General features: G+C 49.4%; 1 protein-coding gene across 1 annotated transcript in view; it reads right to left on the bottom strand.

The window, feature by feature from the left end:
• The window catches only part of ANKRD11 (ankyrin repeat domain containing 11), a 130,521-nt gene that overhangs the window by 105,803 nt on the left and 6,370 nt on the right, over positions 1-18,348 (bottom strand). The window contains 1 exon segment of the mRNA XM_036390136.2: positions 1,381-1,460. The gene's annotated coding sequence lies outside the window, so the exon portion shown is untranslated.

Consider the following 18,348-nt stretch of genomic DNA (forward strand, 5'->3'; position numbering starts at 1 on the left):
CACTAAACACAATGATTTTTAATTTTTTTTTCCTCAAAAATCCAGGACAGAAGACACCTATCAGCCTGCAGAGGCAGGGCTGCACACGCTGAGCAGCTCTCCAGCAGCAGCCTTCCTCGTGCTGACAACCTCATCACAAATAATCCTCTGAACCCAGAGGTCAGCCAAGGACCCAAGGCAGGAGCCACACTCCGTATGATCCCCTGGGAGCCTTCTCCATAGGATTTCTGGCCATGGAGAGGGCGACCCTGAGCCCCACACAGCCCCCTTGGCAGGCACTGCTCATCACCCAGCTTCTGCTCAGCTCCCACCACACCAAACCAGCAAAACAGCAAAAACACCCAGCCAGAACAGCCCCTGCCAGCTCCCACCACACCAAAACAGCAAAACAGCAAAAAACGCAACCAGAACAGCCCCTGCCCATCTCCCACCACACCAAAACAGCAAAGAAACCCAGCCAGAACAGCCCCTGCTCATCTCCCACCACACCAAAACAGCAAAAACACCCAGCCAGAACAGCCCCCTGCCCATCTCCCACCACACCAAACCACCAAAACAGCAAAAACACCCAGCCAGAACAGCCCCTGCTCATCTCCCATCACACCAAAACAGCAAAAACACCCAGCCAGAACAGGCCCCTGCTCATCTCCCACCACACCAAAACAGCAAAAACACCCAGAACAATCCCCTGTCTCCAGCTCCAGCCACACCACTGGGATTTCCAGGACAGCACCAGCCTCTCCCACCCGGTCACACAAAACAGAGGCAAAAATCTCCTTTTTTCCCCTAAATTCCACTCTGAGACAGCCTGTTATTTCTGCATCTGTTAATGCTCCCAAAAAGTTGAATCCTAACATTGCATCCAACTGTAGTCTCAGCAGATTGGGAGGTTTCTCTGCCCAAAATGAAACATAGGTGCCATCTGTTTCAATTAGGCTAATCACAAGGAGACATAACACTGGGAAACTTAGAGACTTTGGGTTTTTTTCAAGACATTTTGAAAGCAAAGAGAAAGAAAGAGGTATTATTTAATACTCAGCAGTCAGCAGCACCAACAAGCTGCACAGTCTGCTGGGCAAACCTGTGCTGGAACTGCCCACGCAGGAAAGTTCACTTTTATTTCACTGAGGTCAGAGAAAAACTTGCTATATTCAAAATTTTCTAAAATTAAAAAGACATCTCAGGACTACAGACAACTCCCAAAATATTCTCGGTTAGTACCTTTTATATATGCCATTGAACTTGCAATTTTTTGCTTTCAAATTTCAGAAAATAAAGAAAAACATTTGAAAAAGGCAAAACCAAACAGTCCAACAGAGACACGAGCACTTGTGAGGGAATAAACCAGAAATTTTGGACAGAAGCAAAGTCAATATTTACCGATTCCATAGCTGAAAGCTGTTCTTCACAGGACATATATTAAAATCCAACAGAGGTGTGTCCCAAAAACGCTGTGTAATCTGAAAAACACGGGAATTTGTTCATTAGAAAATTAAAACAAGTGAATTTTATTCACAACACGCACACGGGATTTGAGTACATGAAGGTTACCAAGTACAAACCCTGCCCTAATCCACAAATAAACTTTCTGATAACAACTCCGCACAAACAGAGGAATAAAGGAAAGAGTGGAAGCTCGGCCAAGCATCCACCTTCTTCCACAACTTTCTGGTAATTGCTTTTTTAAAAAATCACCTGCTTCAAGGTTCCTGGAACCATCTGGGTGGGCTTAGAGGCATTTTATTTACAAATGAGGACCCCCAAACCCTGAGCAGCTCACAAACCCAGAGACAGGCAGGGCCAGAAGGAGCTCCTGTGCCAGGAACTCACCTTCCCAAACAGCCCCCATGGAATTATCCATGGCACAAGTGCTCCCTTTCCAAGCACACCTTTGCTCTCAATAGCAGTGGATCTATTACAAAGCTCTAAGTTGATTTTTTTTTCTTTGACCAGCTCTTGCTGTACTTTCAAGGATGTTTTTCCAGCTCCAGATTCCCAAAGTGAAGTTTCTGATGCAGGGCAGGAACCAGCAGGAGCTCTCAGCACCCAAGGCAAAGGGGAATTACACTCATTAACTGGCACACATGAAAGGCCTGGCAGGTTTCTAGCCCAAAACCTGCACTCCTCACCATTTCCAAGCTGGAGGAGCTCAGTGGGATGGTGAGGGACCCACAGGGATGGAAATGAGCACCCTGAGGCCCTGGGAACACTGGGCCTCCCCCAGTCCCAGTGATGTTATTCTGGTCTGCTTAAGCAGGTGAAAGGGTGAACCGCCAGCTCACATCATGCTCATGCCAAATCCCCCAAAACCCCCATTCCTTCCAATCTCAGCACTGCAGCCCACACTGAGGGGCACAGTGACCACCTCCTGCTCCAGTTACACTGAGAAAATCTGAATTTCTTTCCTCACAGAGCTTGTGACAGTTTTATGCTTTACCGCCACTCGCCACCTTACGAACAACTTCCCTGATGTACTGGATTTGGACAGCTGCTTGCCAAGGGGATGGTTCCTCCCAAAAACCATCCAGGAGAGACTCTGAGGCCAGCTGGGACTGACACACAGTGGAGGAGATCAGGAACCCTGGGAAAGCCTTGTTTGTTTTGGGAAACTTTCACTCCCCAGTGAAAAGCCAAAGGGAAGATGTCCAGATGAGCAATGCAGCTGCATCCAGGGCAGAGCTGCTTCCAGCTGGGCTGAGGGAACTCTTGGGAACCTCAGTGGAAAGAACAGGCCAAAATAAACCCCAAAACCCAGAGGAAGATGTGAAAGCCCAGGGTCCTGACTCAAAGAAAGGAATCCTACAGCAGGTAAACTTCTCCAGATGAGCAAAATGGAAGTTTTCTGGCATTTTTCTTCGAGAAGAGTAAAGGAGATGCAGACACATGGTGACCTCATGGATTCTTCCAAGGCCAAGGAGCCCTGGGGCACTGAGGAATCCCCTGATGGGAATGCAGCCTCGTGGAGCACATGGCAGTGCTTGCACAGCACCTTCTCCAGCAGGATTCCCCTGCTCCTTCATCCTCTTCTCCATAGTAACAGTCACATCACTAATTAGCATTTCAACAGCAATAAGAGATAAAGTGGGGGGAAAACAGCTGAACTTCCAACTGCATTGTCTGGGACTGCAGCAGTGCTGCTTGCTGACAGCAGTGACTGACTGCCAGGGAACCATGGAATGCTCTGGGTTGGAAGGACCCCAAAGTTCATCCCATTCCATCCCCTCATGGGCAGGGACACCTTCCACTGGCCCAGGCTGCTCCAACCTGGCCTTGGCCACTTCCAGGGATCCAGGGGCAGCCACAGCTGCTCTGGGCAACAACTGTGATCAAAATTACCAAAAGGTCTACGGAGATCAGTCCCAGGACACTGACAGACCATTTTCAAGGTCTATTTACAGCTGCTTGCTGGCCCACATACAGCAGATTTATTCATTCCTTGGCTCACACATAAACATACATAAAGCATCGTAACGCTGAAACAGCGACCACACGTGAGCCAAGTAATTTTCACAAGGAACATGGCACCATTTTTTAATGAAATTGTTATCAAATCACTTAGGAATGCAGCAAATCCTCCAGTGGGAGATGCCCAGCACAGCCTCTCTGGCTGTACGTGGTCGAGTCACTCACACAACGTTCCTGCTGCACGGAATCCAACATTGCAATTTAAACCCAACTCCACTTCCAAAAGCCACATTATAATTAATAAACACATCTAGCCATCCCATTTCCTTAGCTTTAGCTGATGAAAATGTATCACTTCACAAAGTATCATCACTGCCCTTGTCTCTCCTGGGAACCTGCGGGGCTGACCATGGACAAGGCTCCAACCCTGCTGAGCTCGTGGTCCTGCACAGGAGCCCCTGCAGTGCCCCACAGCACGCGCTGCTCTGCCTGTGCCTTGAAATGGTCATGCAAACACCAAATTACCAAGGGCTCAAGGTGGCCAGGTTCTGGTTTAAAACAGGTTCAGGCTTGCCAGACTTGGGACACTTTATTTTCTGTTAACACAAAGCAACTTGGAAACTCTGGGAAAGCAGACGGCTCCACCAAAATAAATACATAAATGTTTAAATTTCTACATTTTCCTACCAACTCATGATCTTAACACTGACCACAGGGTCCTTCAGCACCTCCCTGAATCAGTGATTCCTGCTGCACCCACACACAGATCAGGACTTCACATTCAGAGCACAGCATGCAACTCCTGCCAGCATTCCATCAAAAACACTGAGAATTACATAATTCAAACCTCCTTAATAAAAGGGTATCTTGTAACTCCACAGAAATTAGCATGTGAAGATGGAAAATGCTTTACAATCCCAAGCTGTGACCTGAAAAATACTGACATTAGCTGCAGACTCTTCACACCAGAGCAGCTGGGATGCGGCAGCAACACCAAGCAGTCCCAGCAGCAAGGTGGGAATTGGCTTCCTCGAAGGAACAAACCAGTTCTCTGGTTTATTCAGAGTGCCCTACAAGGGTCCCCATGAAAAATGTGTTTGAGATTCCATGGTTCTCAATTTGATCAATAATGCAGAAAGGTTCTGCTTAAATCTCCATTTTACAGGGAGCAGGAAAGAAGCCACTGCTGCTGTTTCATCCCAGGAAATCCAGAGGCCAATGTCCCCACAAAAGTGTGCCTCACCATTAGTGTTTCTTTGAGGGAAGGAGATGCATTTGGACCCCAAGTCAGACCTGCATCAATTCAGATTTTACAGAGACCCAGAACTAAGCAGCATAAGAGGATATCAGAGATTTAGAGTCTGGTTTAGACTAACTTTTGAATGGATAAAATCTTTGGGGAATAAGAGAACCTTTTTCCACAGCACTCATCTGCTTCCCTCAGAATAATTCCAGGAAGAGACAGAATTTCAATAAGGCATCTCTCTGAGGGCTGCAGTGAAAAGACACCCAGGGGAGCACCCAGACCCACGGAGCTCCTGCTCTCAGATAAGCCCCATTACCTCCCATACAGAATCAAGGGGGAACAAGTACAGCAAATTTGGAGGGAGGGGAAATTTGGAAGTGTTTTCCAATGCACTCCACAGGCACAGCCTGAGAGAGCACAGCCAGAGCTTTCACCTGCTGAAATGGGGAAAAATGCTGAAATCCCACTGTAATTCTAGAACTTAAGAAAATTTTGAGGCTGGGTGTTGTCATCTTATCGCAGGGGTTCCATGCTGTTGTCTCTTAGCACAAGTTCCATACCTTCCTGGGGTTCCTCCCGGGCAGCTCCTCAGAGCACTGACTCTTTCCTCTTCACAAAGCACCCAACTGACCCCAGCTCCCTTCTCACCACCACCCCACTCTTTCATAGCCCTCTCCTTCTCACTGGGTACAGCTGTGGCCTCTTAAAGCCAGGCCTGCTCCTAATCTTTGATAATTGGCCCAGCTGCAGCTCCTTAGGGGTAAGATTACTCTCTACACTAACTTTATTTTCTTATATCCTATCCTCCTACGACTGGGGGAAGAACCCATAAGCAGCAGCACTACAAACCCCACAGATATCTTCCATAAATACCCAAGGGTTCCTTCTGTTGGAGTTTGGGGAAGAAAATGTGCCACCTATGGAGAAACAGAGCAGAAATCCCTGTCTCTGGATCTCAATGTCCCACCCCAGGGAGAGCCAGAACAGCCATGCCCAGCACAGCGGGAAAGCTCTCCTGGCCCCTCAAGGGATGGACACTGAATACAGATCACCAGATTTATGGCAAGTTCCCTCAGGAGCCTGGAAAAGCACCCTCAGACCACTCCATGCAGCTCAGGACTCTCTAGAAAGAGGAGGAAAAGAAGAGGTGTGCGCTCTGTAGATCTGAAGGGGGATAAAGAGTTGTTTCCAAGAAATCCACATAAATTTGAGATAAATACCCCTGCAGCCTATCAGGGGCTGCCAGCACAGCCACCTCCAGGCACACACAGAGCAAACCCTCACGTCCCCACCCTTCTCAAAGAGATTCCAGCACTGGGGTGAGCTCCAGGACCTGCCTTTCACTGCAATTTATGAATATTCCCACAGCAATCACAACCCAGCTATGCTCAAACAGCAGCAGCTACCCAAGTGAAAAGCCAAAGCACACAGAGAATTCCATTAGTCCTAAAAAAAAAAAAAAAAAATCAAAAAAACCCACCTTTCAGCATGTTTGATTGTGACAAAATTGTAGCATCAAGTAAAATTTAATTAGATGGCTTTCAGAACGAAAGTAGGTGATATATTCTTGAAGTTCCTTTATTTTGCCCTGCAGATAAGATGTATGCTGAGATCTACAGTTTTTAAAGCTTGTGTTGTCTGTGCTACTTGATAAAAAATACAAAATAAGCTGATACTGTACTCAAAAACACAGACACTTGTGTGGGCTGAAGAGCCCAAGGTTTAATTTGTGCCACTGCAATAAGCACAAAGGGCAGGAAAGATGTGATTCCTGGGAAAACAAATTGTCCTTTAAGAATTTTAACTGAAAGTCTGACATGGACAAGGCTGTCCCTAGGAATGGGGGTTGACAGAAGCCTAAATTCAGCAATGACCAAGCTGTTTGGAGATCTGCAGTGAATTAGGGGAGACCAGAATCTGTGGTGACATCACAGAATGGTTTCAGTTGGAAGGGATCTCAAATTTAGTCTTGTTCTGCCCCCACCTTGGGCAGGGACACCTTCCCCTATCCCAGGTTGTTCCAAGTCCCTTCCAACCCAGCCTTGGACACTTCCAGGAATGGGGATTAAGCTCTAAGAGGTTGAACTTCACTGACCCAGTGAAGGCAAGGAGGGTGGATGTGCTCTAGAATGGAAGCCATAATTTAGGGTGAGCTCACAGCTGCTGTCACAGCTCAGGCTCCTCCTCCCTTCCACTGCTCCTAAACACAGGTGAGGTGGGACAAACACATCCCTGCCCTCCCCAGAGTGAATCCCTCCTGTGCCCTCACCAAGCCCCACTCAGCTCCCCCAGCACCTCCTCCTCAGGGAAGCAGGAGGGTGAATGATGCCACTGGGCCACAACAAGCTCCATTTCATTTAAAAATGAATCTGCATTTCTTACTCTGTGCCCAGTTTTAACACATGGAGAAAATACCATTTTTCAAGAGAAAAGAGTGACAGACAGACACATTTGTCACCTCTGCAGTCCCAGACATTTGCATCCGTGTAATTCCGTGGCAAATTGGATACGGGTTACTATTAATATCTGAACTATTTCCTTTCCTTTCTGAATGCTGATTGGTGAAAAAGATGCAAGCATCCCATTTTAAAGCACACTAATTAGCCAAGAAGGAGTCAAGGAAGTCACTGTTCAGCCTTCAGGAACAGACAGGCTCCCTCACAGAGGGAAAACACAGCAAATATCCATGGAGTGGCTTCTGGTTGGATTCTGAGCTGGCTGAAGATCACCTCCCCAGCCAAGAAAACTCCCTGTGGTGACGGGAATGTTACAACCAGACACTTCAACAACTCAGCTACAGGTTTTTTAGGAATGTGCAGGTGGCAGCCCCACACCCAGGTATGTAGGATCAGACACTGTTACCTGGCTGGACAATCCTGGAGGTCCCCAGAAAGCAACATGAAAAATGTAATTGTAAATGTGCTCAAGCCTACAATTCCTGAGTTACAAGTGCCTTACAACCACCTCAAATTACACAGCAAAGAAAGAGCTGAAAGGAAGCACCTCCCTGATTTCCACACAGCATCCCTCCCCTATTGTCTGGGGCCTGGCAAGTTAAGGTCAGAATAAAAAGATTCCTTAAAAATCCCACATACATTGAAAGCACCTACAGCTTCCACTGATCTTTTTTCCTTTCCATTCTAAGCCCTGAACAGGTTTAAGTAGCAGTTGTCATCATTAAAGAAGCTGCTCCCCTCCCACTTTCCATTCTCCTGAGACAGGAGCATCCTGGCAGCACCAGGCACAGGTGAGGAGCAGCTGTCTCACTCAGGGTACAGAAATCCAGGCTGGAAAAGGGTGTGAGGAGGGCACGGGCCACCTCAGCCAGAGGGATCAGAAAGCACTGCTGAATAGCGAAATAAGGAACCACAGCAATAAGTAATAATGCTAAAATGAGGAAGTCAAATGTCTGTCTGTGCTCATTGAGGTGCCCCAACTGCTCAGAGGGGATTGAGGGAGGCAGGGTCTGTCCCTGCTCAGCTGCTGGTGCCCAGCTGCTCTCCTGGGCACTCCAGAGCTGTCCATGAGGAGCTGAGGCTGCCAGTGCAGCAGGAACCTGCTGATGCTCCCGGGCCAGCACTCCCTGCTCCGAGGGGCCAGGCCGGAGGGTGGGGGAGCCTCAGCCCCAGCACCACAGCCCTGCACCCCAGGAAGGGCCAGCAGCAGCCCAGGCAGGGCACAGCCCATCCAAACAAACAGCACAGAGGGAGGCAAGGAAAACGCTCAGAGGACAAAAGGACGGAGTCAGGATTAAACCCAGGCCTTGATCCCTGGCCAAATGGCCGAGCCATAAAGCCACGCAACTTCCAGAGCCAATTTAAAATCCCGAGTGTGGTACACTTTAGGTTATAAAATCATATTTAGACACACATTTTGAAGTGTTCTTTGCTCTGCTGGTGGCTAAAAACAATTCCTTTGTCATCAAATCTTGCTTCAGCAAGCTGACGTGACGTTTTTAACTCAGGAAATAAGACAATTATGGTTCAAGGTAAACAACTACAACTGTGCATCATAAACAGTTTCTAATTTTAAGCCTGAGTCCCTCTAATGCCATCCATATTTTAAAGACAGTTTCCTTACAAATGGTTTAGGCTGTCTGAGCAGCTTGTGACTGAGCCTGTGCTAATGAGCAGCAGCAAGGCAGCACATCCAGGGAAAACAGAGCCTGGTGGAGCAGGTGAGCTCCTGTGTCAACATCACAGGATGGTTTGGGTTGGAAGGGACCTCAAAGCCCATCCAGTGCCACCTCTGCCATGCCAGGGGCACCTTCCACTGTCCCAGGATGCTCCAAGCCCCATCCAACCTGGCCTTGGATCCACAGAGCCACAGCTGCTCTGGGCACCCTGTGCCAGGGCTTCACCACCCTCTAAGCCAAAAACTTACTCCTGATATCCAAGCTAAATCTTGCCTTCTTTCAGTCTGAAGCCAGTCCTCCTTGTTCTGCCACTCCAGGCCCTGGTCCAAACTCCCTCTCCAGCTCTCCTGGAGCCCCTTCATCACTGGAAGGGGTTCCAAGGTCTGCCCAGAACCTTCTCTTCTCCAGGCTGAACAAGCCCAGCCCTCCCAGCCTGTCAAGGTAAGCCGAACATCAAAGGAGGAAAATACACTCTGAATGTTAAATAGTGGAGAGGCAAAAGCTCCTCGTGGAGCAGGGAGAAAACAAAGCTGCTGGTGCTTACGCAAGCCCCGCTGCAGTCATCCCAGACCTCAAACGCCCCATGGCACCAACAGCAGCAGCTCCAGTTGGAACTCGTGAAGAGAATCAGCACTGAGCTGTTCAACAGCAGGCAGAGAACACAGCTCCAGCCCCTCAGAGCTGGGTCTGAATCAGCTCTTGTGCTGCTGCTGCCCTAAAACGTTCCCAAAGTCACCTGGGAACAAAGGCTGGCAGGAAAGGGCAGCATCCCTGCCCCAGGAAGGCTGGAGCACATGGGGTGAGCAGGGCTGGAGCTCCAGGAGGTGTGGAGGGCACCAGCTGTGCCTGCCTTGGGGATGAATCCCTGCTCAGAGGGAGCAGTAACTCCAGGAGCGCTCTGAGGTGTCAGCCTGGCAGGCTCCCGTTCCTCCTCATCCCAGGAAACCCAGGATGTGCTCAGCTACAGCCAGAGGAGCCCAGCTGAGTGGGGAAGGTGGCAGAGGAACCCAGCTCCCATAGAGCTGCTCTGGAAGAGCCAGGAGTGCTCACAAGTACCCCAAAATCCGCTGGTGGGAACCCTCCTGAACAGCACAGAGGGATCAGCCAGGGCAGCCTGGGAGAGCTCGCTCCTCCAAAACTTCTCCTCACTAAACAATTCCAAAGCACCCCACCCCACTGCTGCTATTGTTGTCAGAGAGGGAATTCCAACCAGAACAATGATTTCCACGACATTTTTCCGTTGGAAGAAGAAAACTGGTAACGCTGCACAGCAAAAATAAAATTTCCACAGCAGTTCATCCAGTACCACGAGCCTCCTTCCTAAAGGGAGCAGATTAACGTGCCTGCAGTCTGCTGTGCAGCAGGGATGTATTTTTAGCTCCAAGGATCCGAAGGCAGCGATGTGGTGGAAGCCTCCCAGGCTGGAGATAGCCATGGGAGGTTCATCTCTCTGCACCCTGGAGAGGGCAGCTCATTAAAAGGCTGCTCAGAGCAGAAGGAAACAATTCACCCATTCCCTGAAGAATTCCCTCTTCCCACGACTGCACACAAGGCAGCTCCTCTAACCTCCCCACCCCCCCCAGCTCATCCTGATTTGCACCATTTTTGGGGAACAGCAATGCATTAAAAGTGCTCTTTACTCCCAGATCTCTGGCACAATTAATGGAGATAAATCCAAAGCCATGCTCATGGCACAACATGGGATGAGGGGCTCAAAGCCAACCTGAGTGTCCAGGAGACTGAAAGGAGCAGAAGAACAGTTTGGCTTTATGCTTTACCTGCAGCTAACCCTTTCCTGTGAGTACTGGTAAAGCAGCATTAGCTGCTGTCCAAACCAAGTGAGTGAACCTGAAAAATATCATGGAATGGGTTGGGTTGGAAGGGATCCTAAGGCTCATCCAGTGCCACCCCTTCTGCTGTCCCAGGCTGCTCCCAGCCCTGTCCAGCCTGGCCTTGGGCACTGCCAGGGACCCAGGGGCAGCCCCAGCTGCTCTGGGCAGGGCCTGCCCACCCTCCCAGGGAAGGATTTCTCCCTGATATCCCATCTAACCCTTTCCTCTAGCAGTGGGAAGCCATTCCCTTGTCCTGGCGCTCCAATTCCTGATGAAGAATATCCTCAAAGTGAAGCTTCCAAGGCAGCCAAAGACCTCAATGGTCACCAAGGCCTCTCTGCTCTCCTGGCTACCAGGAGCCAATGTTTAACCCAATTCTCAGGTGCAGGAGTCCATTCCCGGGCCACAAAAGGTGACTTAGTCACATCAGCTTCTACCTACAACAGTGCCATTCATCACCAACCCTTCAGGGACACACCTTTGGGAAAAACACCTGGCAGGTGTGCAGGGATCCCTGCCTCAGATCCAGGAGTCCAAAAAATGGAATAAAACACAAGCAAAACTATGAATTAGAGAGTAATCAATAATCAGAGAGTTTATTATTTCATAAATTGCCAGGTATTCTGGCTGTGCCATCCAAGAGCTCAGAGATGGCAGTGCCTGGATGCAGACTGTCTCACCTATCTACCTGCAGGGGTGGATTTGGGGTTCCCAAATGTGCCACTGGGGAACACAAATGCTCAGTTCTGAGTATTCACAGGACAACAGGCAGAAAAGGAGAAGAAAAATAAAAATAAAGGAAAAATGCAAAAAGTCTACACAAGACCCAAAAGTCCTGAGTAGAGCCAAGATATTTTTCAGACTTTTATTAAAATTAGATTGGGCTTAGACTGTGAATCACATCACCCTTCATGAGCAGCAAAAGAGCACCAACATCAGCCAGTGAGAGACACAGAAATGCAGAGGGGACCAGAGGGGACCTGTATGACCAAGGCTCCTCCACACCCCCAGCACCCACTGGACTGAGCTCACACACCTCAAAAACCAGTTTGTAACACTCCCAGCATCCACCAAAGGCACAGTACTAAAATCTGGTGTGTAGGTCTAGAAAAACAAAGCTTTGCTTCAGCCCTGCCTCCCCCCCTGAGCCCTTCCTCCTCCCAACGCCTGAAATAGGATGTTACACTACTTGTTTATACACCATTACAGAAAAACATGCTGGGTTTCTTCATCCTGCATTACAGAACAAAGTGTTACCCAATTCCCCTGTAAAGCACCAAGAAATAACTGTGAGCCCATCTGCATGGGGAAGCATCCACGTGCTGGAGGAACCCAGCCTTATGTAAGCAGCCATGGGTGTCTGACCACAGGCAGGGAAGGGCCAAGCCAGCTTCCCCTTAAAACCCACCCCAAAATTCACTTGGAGGGCTCTGATTCAGGAGACAAATGAAATTCATGTCTCTAAGTTGCAATTTGAGGTTTCTGCCATCAAAGTACCCAGAGCAAAGAATGCTGGGTGGTTGATTTTCTCTCCTGGAGCTCATCCCCATTTACCAAAAATGAATCATTTGTTGATTGGTGAGTTCAGTTTGAACCCATGCCACCATCATTCTTATCTCAGGAGTTAGAGGCAGCTCCTTCCAAGGATCCAACAAAGGCAGAGATCAGCATCCCAGAACAGGAACCTGAGCACTGATAATCCTGGAGATCACAGAGCAGTTTAGTTTGGAAAAGCCTCTGAGGTCATCAAGCCCAGTAGTGCCAGCACCACCACTAAACCACGGGTCACATCTACATGGGTTTAACATCTCCAGAGCCAGAGGGTCCCCCCAGCCTCCTCTTCTCCAGGCTGAGCCCCCTGGGCTCCCTCAGCCCCTGCCCCACATCCCTTCCCTTCCCTGGAAATGCTGTGTGGGCTCAGCTCAGAACAGCAGCCGTGCTGTGGGCAAGGCAGCCAACCCCAAATCCACAGGTAATACATTTAATAACATCCATCTTTGCCCCCTTTCTCCCTGCTGGCAGCCAAAAGGAAACACAAAAACACAGACACATTATTATGAAAAGCAAGTCAACTTCTTGCACAGGGATAGGGATAACAAATGTTTCACTGCTCTGTTTCAAGCATTTCAGATCTTAAACTGAACCCAGAAAAGAACATTACCAGTTAAGCTATTACAGCAAATGAAATGAAAATTGAAAATCAAGTCTAACCGACATTAAATTTAAATAAATATATCTCAATTCCAGGATCATAATACATAGTTCTTATGACAAAAAACTTCTGGAGAAGGGAAAAACACCCTTGGTAACTCTGAATATTAAGCTAGAGTACCACAGGCATCTCACAGTTTATCTAAATAAAGTGTCTCCTGCAAAGAGCCCTGGTTCCTCCAGTGCAGGCTGCAGTGTGATTAACAGAGGTCCATTAGAGAGGCAATCCATAACCTGGCTCCTGTGAGGAGTCCCTGCCACATCCGTCTGTGTTTCCATGGCAACCAGGCAGGAAAATATAAAGCAAATTACAGTTAAATGAAAATTATTCTCCATGACAATATATGTTAATGCAGGAACATTTGCAAGGCCATTCCAGATAAAATGTTTACATTCACACATGTGTCTACAAAAATAAATAAAAGGCAGCTGGAGCAGCTAATGGATCACCCAAAGAGAAGGATCACAGTCTTTTTTTGCTCCCCCTAAGTTTTAGTATGTTCATTAGAATAAAATTCTCCAAGCTGGAGAACACTCAAACTATTTGCCCATTGCCAAGCAGAAACATTCTTTAAGGAACAGGTTGTCAGAAGATCTAAAACGCACATTTCTGAATGTTGTGAACCTTTAATTTTCCTGGCTGCAAACAAAGACCACATTTATGCCTCCCCATCCCAGCAGAAAATGGTTTCAATGAGAGGTTAAGTTTATATTTAGAGAGATCTGACTGAAACTGGAATAGTGACTTATTTTAATCAGCTGTAACTTACTGAGAACTGGAAGGTGCTTTATACCTCAGAATTTGGGGTGCTGACTCCACAGCTGGGAGAATCTTATACCCCACCAGGGTTTAAAGACAGCACAGGCCACTGAAATACTTTTAGAAAAGGCCACAATTAAGACTGCAGAAGCTGATCATACTCTCCCACCATCACCACTTAGCCTGAATAGTCCTTTTTTTGGGAATGTATCTCAGTTTGGGGAATCTATCTTCTGGAGCATGAGGGAAGTTAATTGGAATGAGGCTCGTCAAGATGCAGCCACTTGGTTATTTTTTTAACTCCCTTGGCTCGTACCCCAAAGAACAGCCCAGAGAAAGGAAGGAGGTTATAAACTGACTCACAGCCTGTGCCACTGAAACGCCACGTTTTCAGAAGGGGCTGAAATACTGCCCTGGAAAACAGCCCCCTTCACTGCCCTGCCAAGTTCCTTTCCCATGGAAATGCTGGGCCTGTTCTGCGAGCAGCACAGGTGCAGGTTTCTGAGGCAGCCCCAGAAAGAGCACAAGGCACTTTTTGAAGGCGTTTGGGAGAGCTGGGAGCACAGAGCAGGGCATTGAGCGCGCTGGCACAGCCGAGCCCGCTGACCTCTCTGCATCTGCTCCTGCCTCCGCCTACGGAACAATGCCGGCATCATCAGCATCGTAACTTTTTATGGCACTGGGAAAACTGCAATCTTCTCCACGAGTTCACTCCACCCTGCACATAAAACTGCTCATAGGTTCAGCCATAAAGCAAACGCCCTCCTTTGAAGTTGCCCCCGGAGCCCCGCGCACGTTGGAAAGCCGAGCTGGAGAGCGCAGAGCATTAAGGCTTTACATAACCACCCTGGTGGAAAGCATCCCTCCCCAACAGCCAGAGCCTCTGCTGGCAAAAGCAAGCCAGGTCAGGGAGCACCTGGGTAACAGAGCTCCTCACAGGTGAGCTCAGGTTACCCACACACACCGAAGTCACACAGCACCCAATCTATTCCAGCCATGCTCCACTTTCCCCGAGGATCAGCTTCCCAAGCAGCGTTCCCATCATCACTCAGCTCAGCACTGCCCCACAGCCCCTTCCTCCCTTCCCCCCGTGGGATGTGCAGGCAGAGCAGGGCTGGAAGGGAGCTCTGGACACCATCCAGGCCCACCCCCTGCCAAGGCAGGGACACCGGGGGCAGGTGACACAGGAACTCGTCCAGGTGGGTTTGGGATGGCTCCAGAGGGGGAGACCCCACACCCTCCCTGGGCAGCTGTGCCAGGGCTCTGCTACCCTCCAGGGAAAGTTCTCCCCCATGCTGAGGTGGAACTCCTTGTGCTTTAGTTTATGTATCTCCATACAATGCACAGAATGCAACTATAAACAGTCTAAAAAAACAAAACCTCACCCCTGCCAATGGAACCCCAGCAGCAGTTGCTAGGATCCTCTGCAAACCTCACTAATTGCTGGGATTGGGTTTCCAGGGAAGCTCCTTGCTGCAGCAGTGGAGGGGCTGAATGCTGTTTTCACAAAAGAACTTGTAAAACCCCAGGCTGCATGCCTGCAACAGCCAGGATTTATATTCCAGGCACAAATCAGATTATGCTGCACACACCACGCTCCCAGGGCTCGAGCAGGTGGATCCCACCAGGATGAGCAGCCTTGCTGGATAGCCAGGCTCCAGGGCCAGCTTCCCTGCTCTCCCTGATGGGCTCCACCTCCCTTTGAGGAGATTTGACTGTGTCTGATACCTCCCTGTCAGAAAAGTCATTTTCTCTGTAACCATAAGCAAATGCCTGCTAAGGTGGAGTGAGATTCCAGGAAAAGCAGGCAGCCTGCAGCTTTCCTGCAGGGAAAAGGGCAGGAGATTCAGGGCTGCTGGGCAGCACTGCAGCTACGAGTAACCTCATGGTAGAGAGCCCCATTGCACAAATACAGGGTAAATCCACAAAAGAGAGATTCCAAGAGCAGATCCGAGCAAGGACAGTGAGGGAGATGCAGGAGAGGGAAGGAGCTGCTCCCTGTGAGCACAGAGCAGCCCAAACATCCCTGCCAGCATTCCCCACACCCCAGGAGCCTTCACCTCAGCACACCCACAGCCTCACTCCCCTCCCAAGCACTTTCCTCCCACCATGCAAAAACAAGGTCCAGCTCTCCAGAGGGAGAGGAAGATGCAGGAACAACTCAGAGAGAAGGAGAAAGGCAGGAACAGACGGGAGGGGACCTCGAAAGGCAGACAGGCTAAAATTAGAGACAAGAATCTTGGATGAGGAGGACCAAGGCAAGAGCAGAACCTCCATCAGATGGGGCTCCTGGGAAAGGGGAGGGACGGACAGGAGGGAGAAGAAACATGCTGGTGGGTGAAGTAGGGGAGGCTTGCAGACAGAACACACTGCAGGAGGAAATTAAATTCAGCATTTTAAGACTACAGCCTCCATCTCCCTAGCCAAGGAGCTCTACTCAGCACACCAGGAAAGAGCCACCAAGTTGACTGCTTGTCTGATCCCTTCCCCCTGGACTAACTCAGAGGAATTCGTCTCTCACCACAGAACCAGTTTAACACCCCAGTGCCAGTGCTGATCACAGGGGAAGGGAGCTGAATTCACTGCAGAGCAGCTGAGTAACACAGGGCACCTCTGATCTCCTGGGAGAGCCAGGAACCTTCCAGGGAAAATGAGGAACAGAGAGCCCAGAGCCAGGGGAGCCAACAGGCAGGACCCCAGCACGTGCCAGGACAGGCCACGGCAAGGAGGGAAACCAGAGCAGCCAGCCCAATTCCCAAACCCAGCACATTCCCCCATACGTGGGGACGAGAAACCACACCAACAAAAAAGGTCAACATTCAAGGAGAACAGGTTTCCATCTTCAAACCCGTGCACTCGACCCTTGGGCTGCTGAGAAGGTGAAGTTTCACACACTAAATCCCTAAACTGGCTCGTTACAGTCCAGCTTGGATAAATGGATCTGCCTGTGCCGAGCTGCAAGATGAAACCACGGAGACAGCCCGGGGTGGGCAGCGGCCAAGCGCAGTAACCCGAGCGCCCGGCTGCGTTCAAACCCCCCAGCACGGCAGGAGCAGGATGTTTGTGTCCCCCCACACACACCCCTTCCCTGCATTACCTACATCTCTTCCCAGCATGGCCACGGCTAATCTCATCCATCCCAAGATATATGGATATATTTATAGACAGGCTTACAGCTCCAGCACAGCCCAGGCCTGACGCAACCGCGGAGCGCCGGTCGGTGTTGTTACCACAACGCTGACATTTCACAATCTGCCACAGCCACCCTCCTGCAGAACGTGGAAAACACCAGCCCCGGAGTGTAAAGTCTATCCCAAAGTGCTTTCCATGGGATACAGTCACTGCCACAGTCAGCAGGATCTCAGCCCTGCCACCTCCTCCCTGCAGCAGCTATCAGGAGACCATTCCCAAAGGGGAACTTCTTGGAACTTTATCTTGGCTCCTCCTGGACCCAACCAGCCTGCAGAAACCCAGCCACTTACCAGTCATGGGGAGCTCCTGGTACAACTTGTTTACACAGCACAGGTCACAGGACCGGCTGGAAGGTGTAAGCAGGATACAGTTTTTATGGCTCTGAACTCCTGCCCAGATAAGCCGATAAGGCCCCGCTGGGGGCGGGGAGCACTTTCATGTGTTCGTGATTTGAAAGGAAGAGGCACCACCAACTGCAGCTAAGCACTTGGTGCTTAATAATGAAGCTTCCATTCACCTCTAAAGCTATTTAATGCCTTTTTTTTTTTTCCTGGAGTTCCTAATTACGCATCCTTTCATTTCACATCCCGATATTGAGGGCAGCACCGTGTTTCCAAGCCTCTGGCTGCCGAGCCCTCGGGGACACGCTGCCTCCGATCCTGGTGAATTTTTTAGAGGGTAACATCTCCCTTCTTGACTCTCTGATTCTTTCCCATGCCTGTGACACAGTTTTAGCAGCTTTATGCTGCTCTAAAGGTAAATTATTCGAGACTGTTTCTATCCTGCAAAGCTGTCAGTCTCTCAAAAATAATTACAGAGCCAGCTGCCTCCAGCCTGTGCTTCCCTGAGCCACCCTTCCGTGACACCCTGCAAACACCCACACCCAAACCAGGACCACCTTGATGCTCCTCTCACAGCAAATCCAACACAGCACAAGAGCAAAGGAGATGCCTTCTCCCTGGAAAAGCATCCATCCCCTCACACACAGCTGAGACAAAGCTGCTTTTACACATACTGCAAAGTTTTCTGGCCTTTCCATTCTCCGAGTCCGGAAATTTCAGTACATGGCATTTCAGCCACATACAAACCCAGCACCAGCACAGACACACTTGCACCTAACAGCAAAATAAATATTTCAGTGTTTCCACAAGATATCCAGTGTTGTAACCTTTGGTTTCCGACTCCAAACGCAACATACAATCAATACCCTGCTCCTGCCACTGCAGTAATTCACAGCGGAAGGTTTATTTTAAAAACACTCATCGGGTAAGTTTGGTTTTCTTGGAGACAGGGGAAGAAAGGCTGCCTCCAGATTTGGAGAGGATAAATAATTCAATGCCTGAATGCCAAGGGCAGTGTGCACACATCCATATGGCAGGGACAATGCAGACAGTAAGATATGCTGCACATCACCACCCTGACAGTGCCTTCAACCCTGACCTAGAAAAAAACATCACTTTCTTCTGGCTCCAGCAGCCAGCTCCCTCCCTGGTGCTGGAAGTGCCTCCCAATCCCTGGCTGCACTTCCAGCCTCTGCTCACTACAGCTGCACAGCAACGCACACCTT

This window comes from Molothrus ater, chromosome 12, assembly GCF_012460135.2.
Source record: "Molothrus ater isolate BHLD 08-10-18 breed brown headed cowbird chromosome 12, BPBGC_Mater_1.1, whole genome shotgun sequence".
In the NCBI taxonomy this organism is placed as follows: Eukaryota; Metazoa; Chordata; class Aves; order Passeriformes; family Icteridae; genus Molothrus; species Molothrus ater.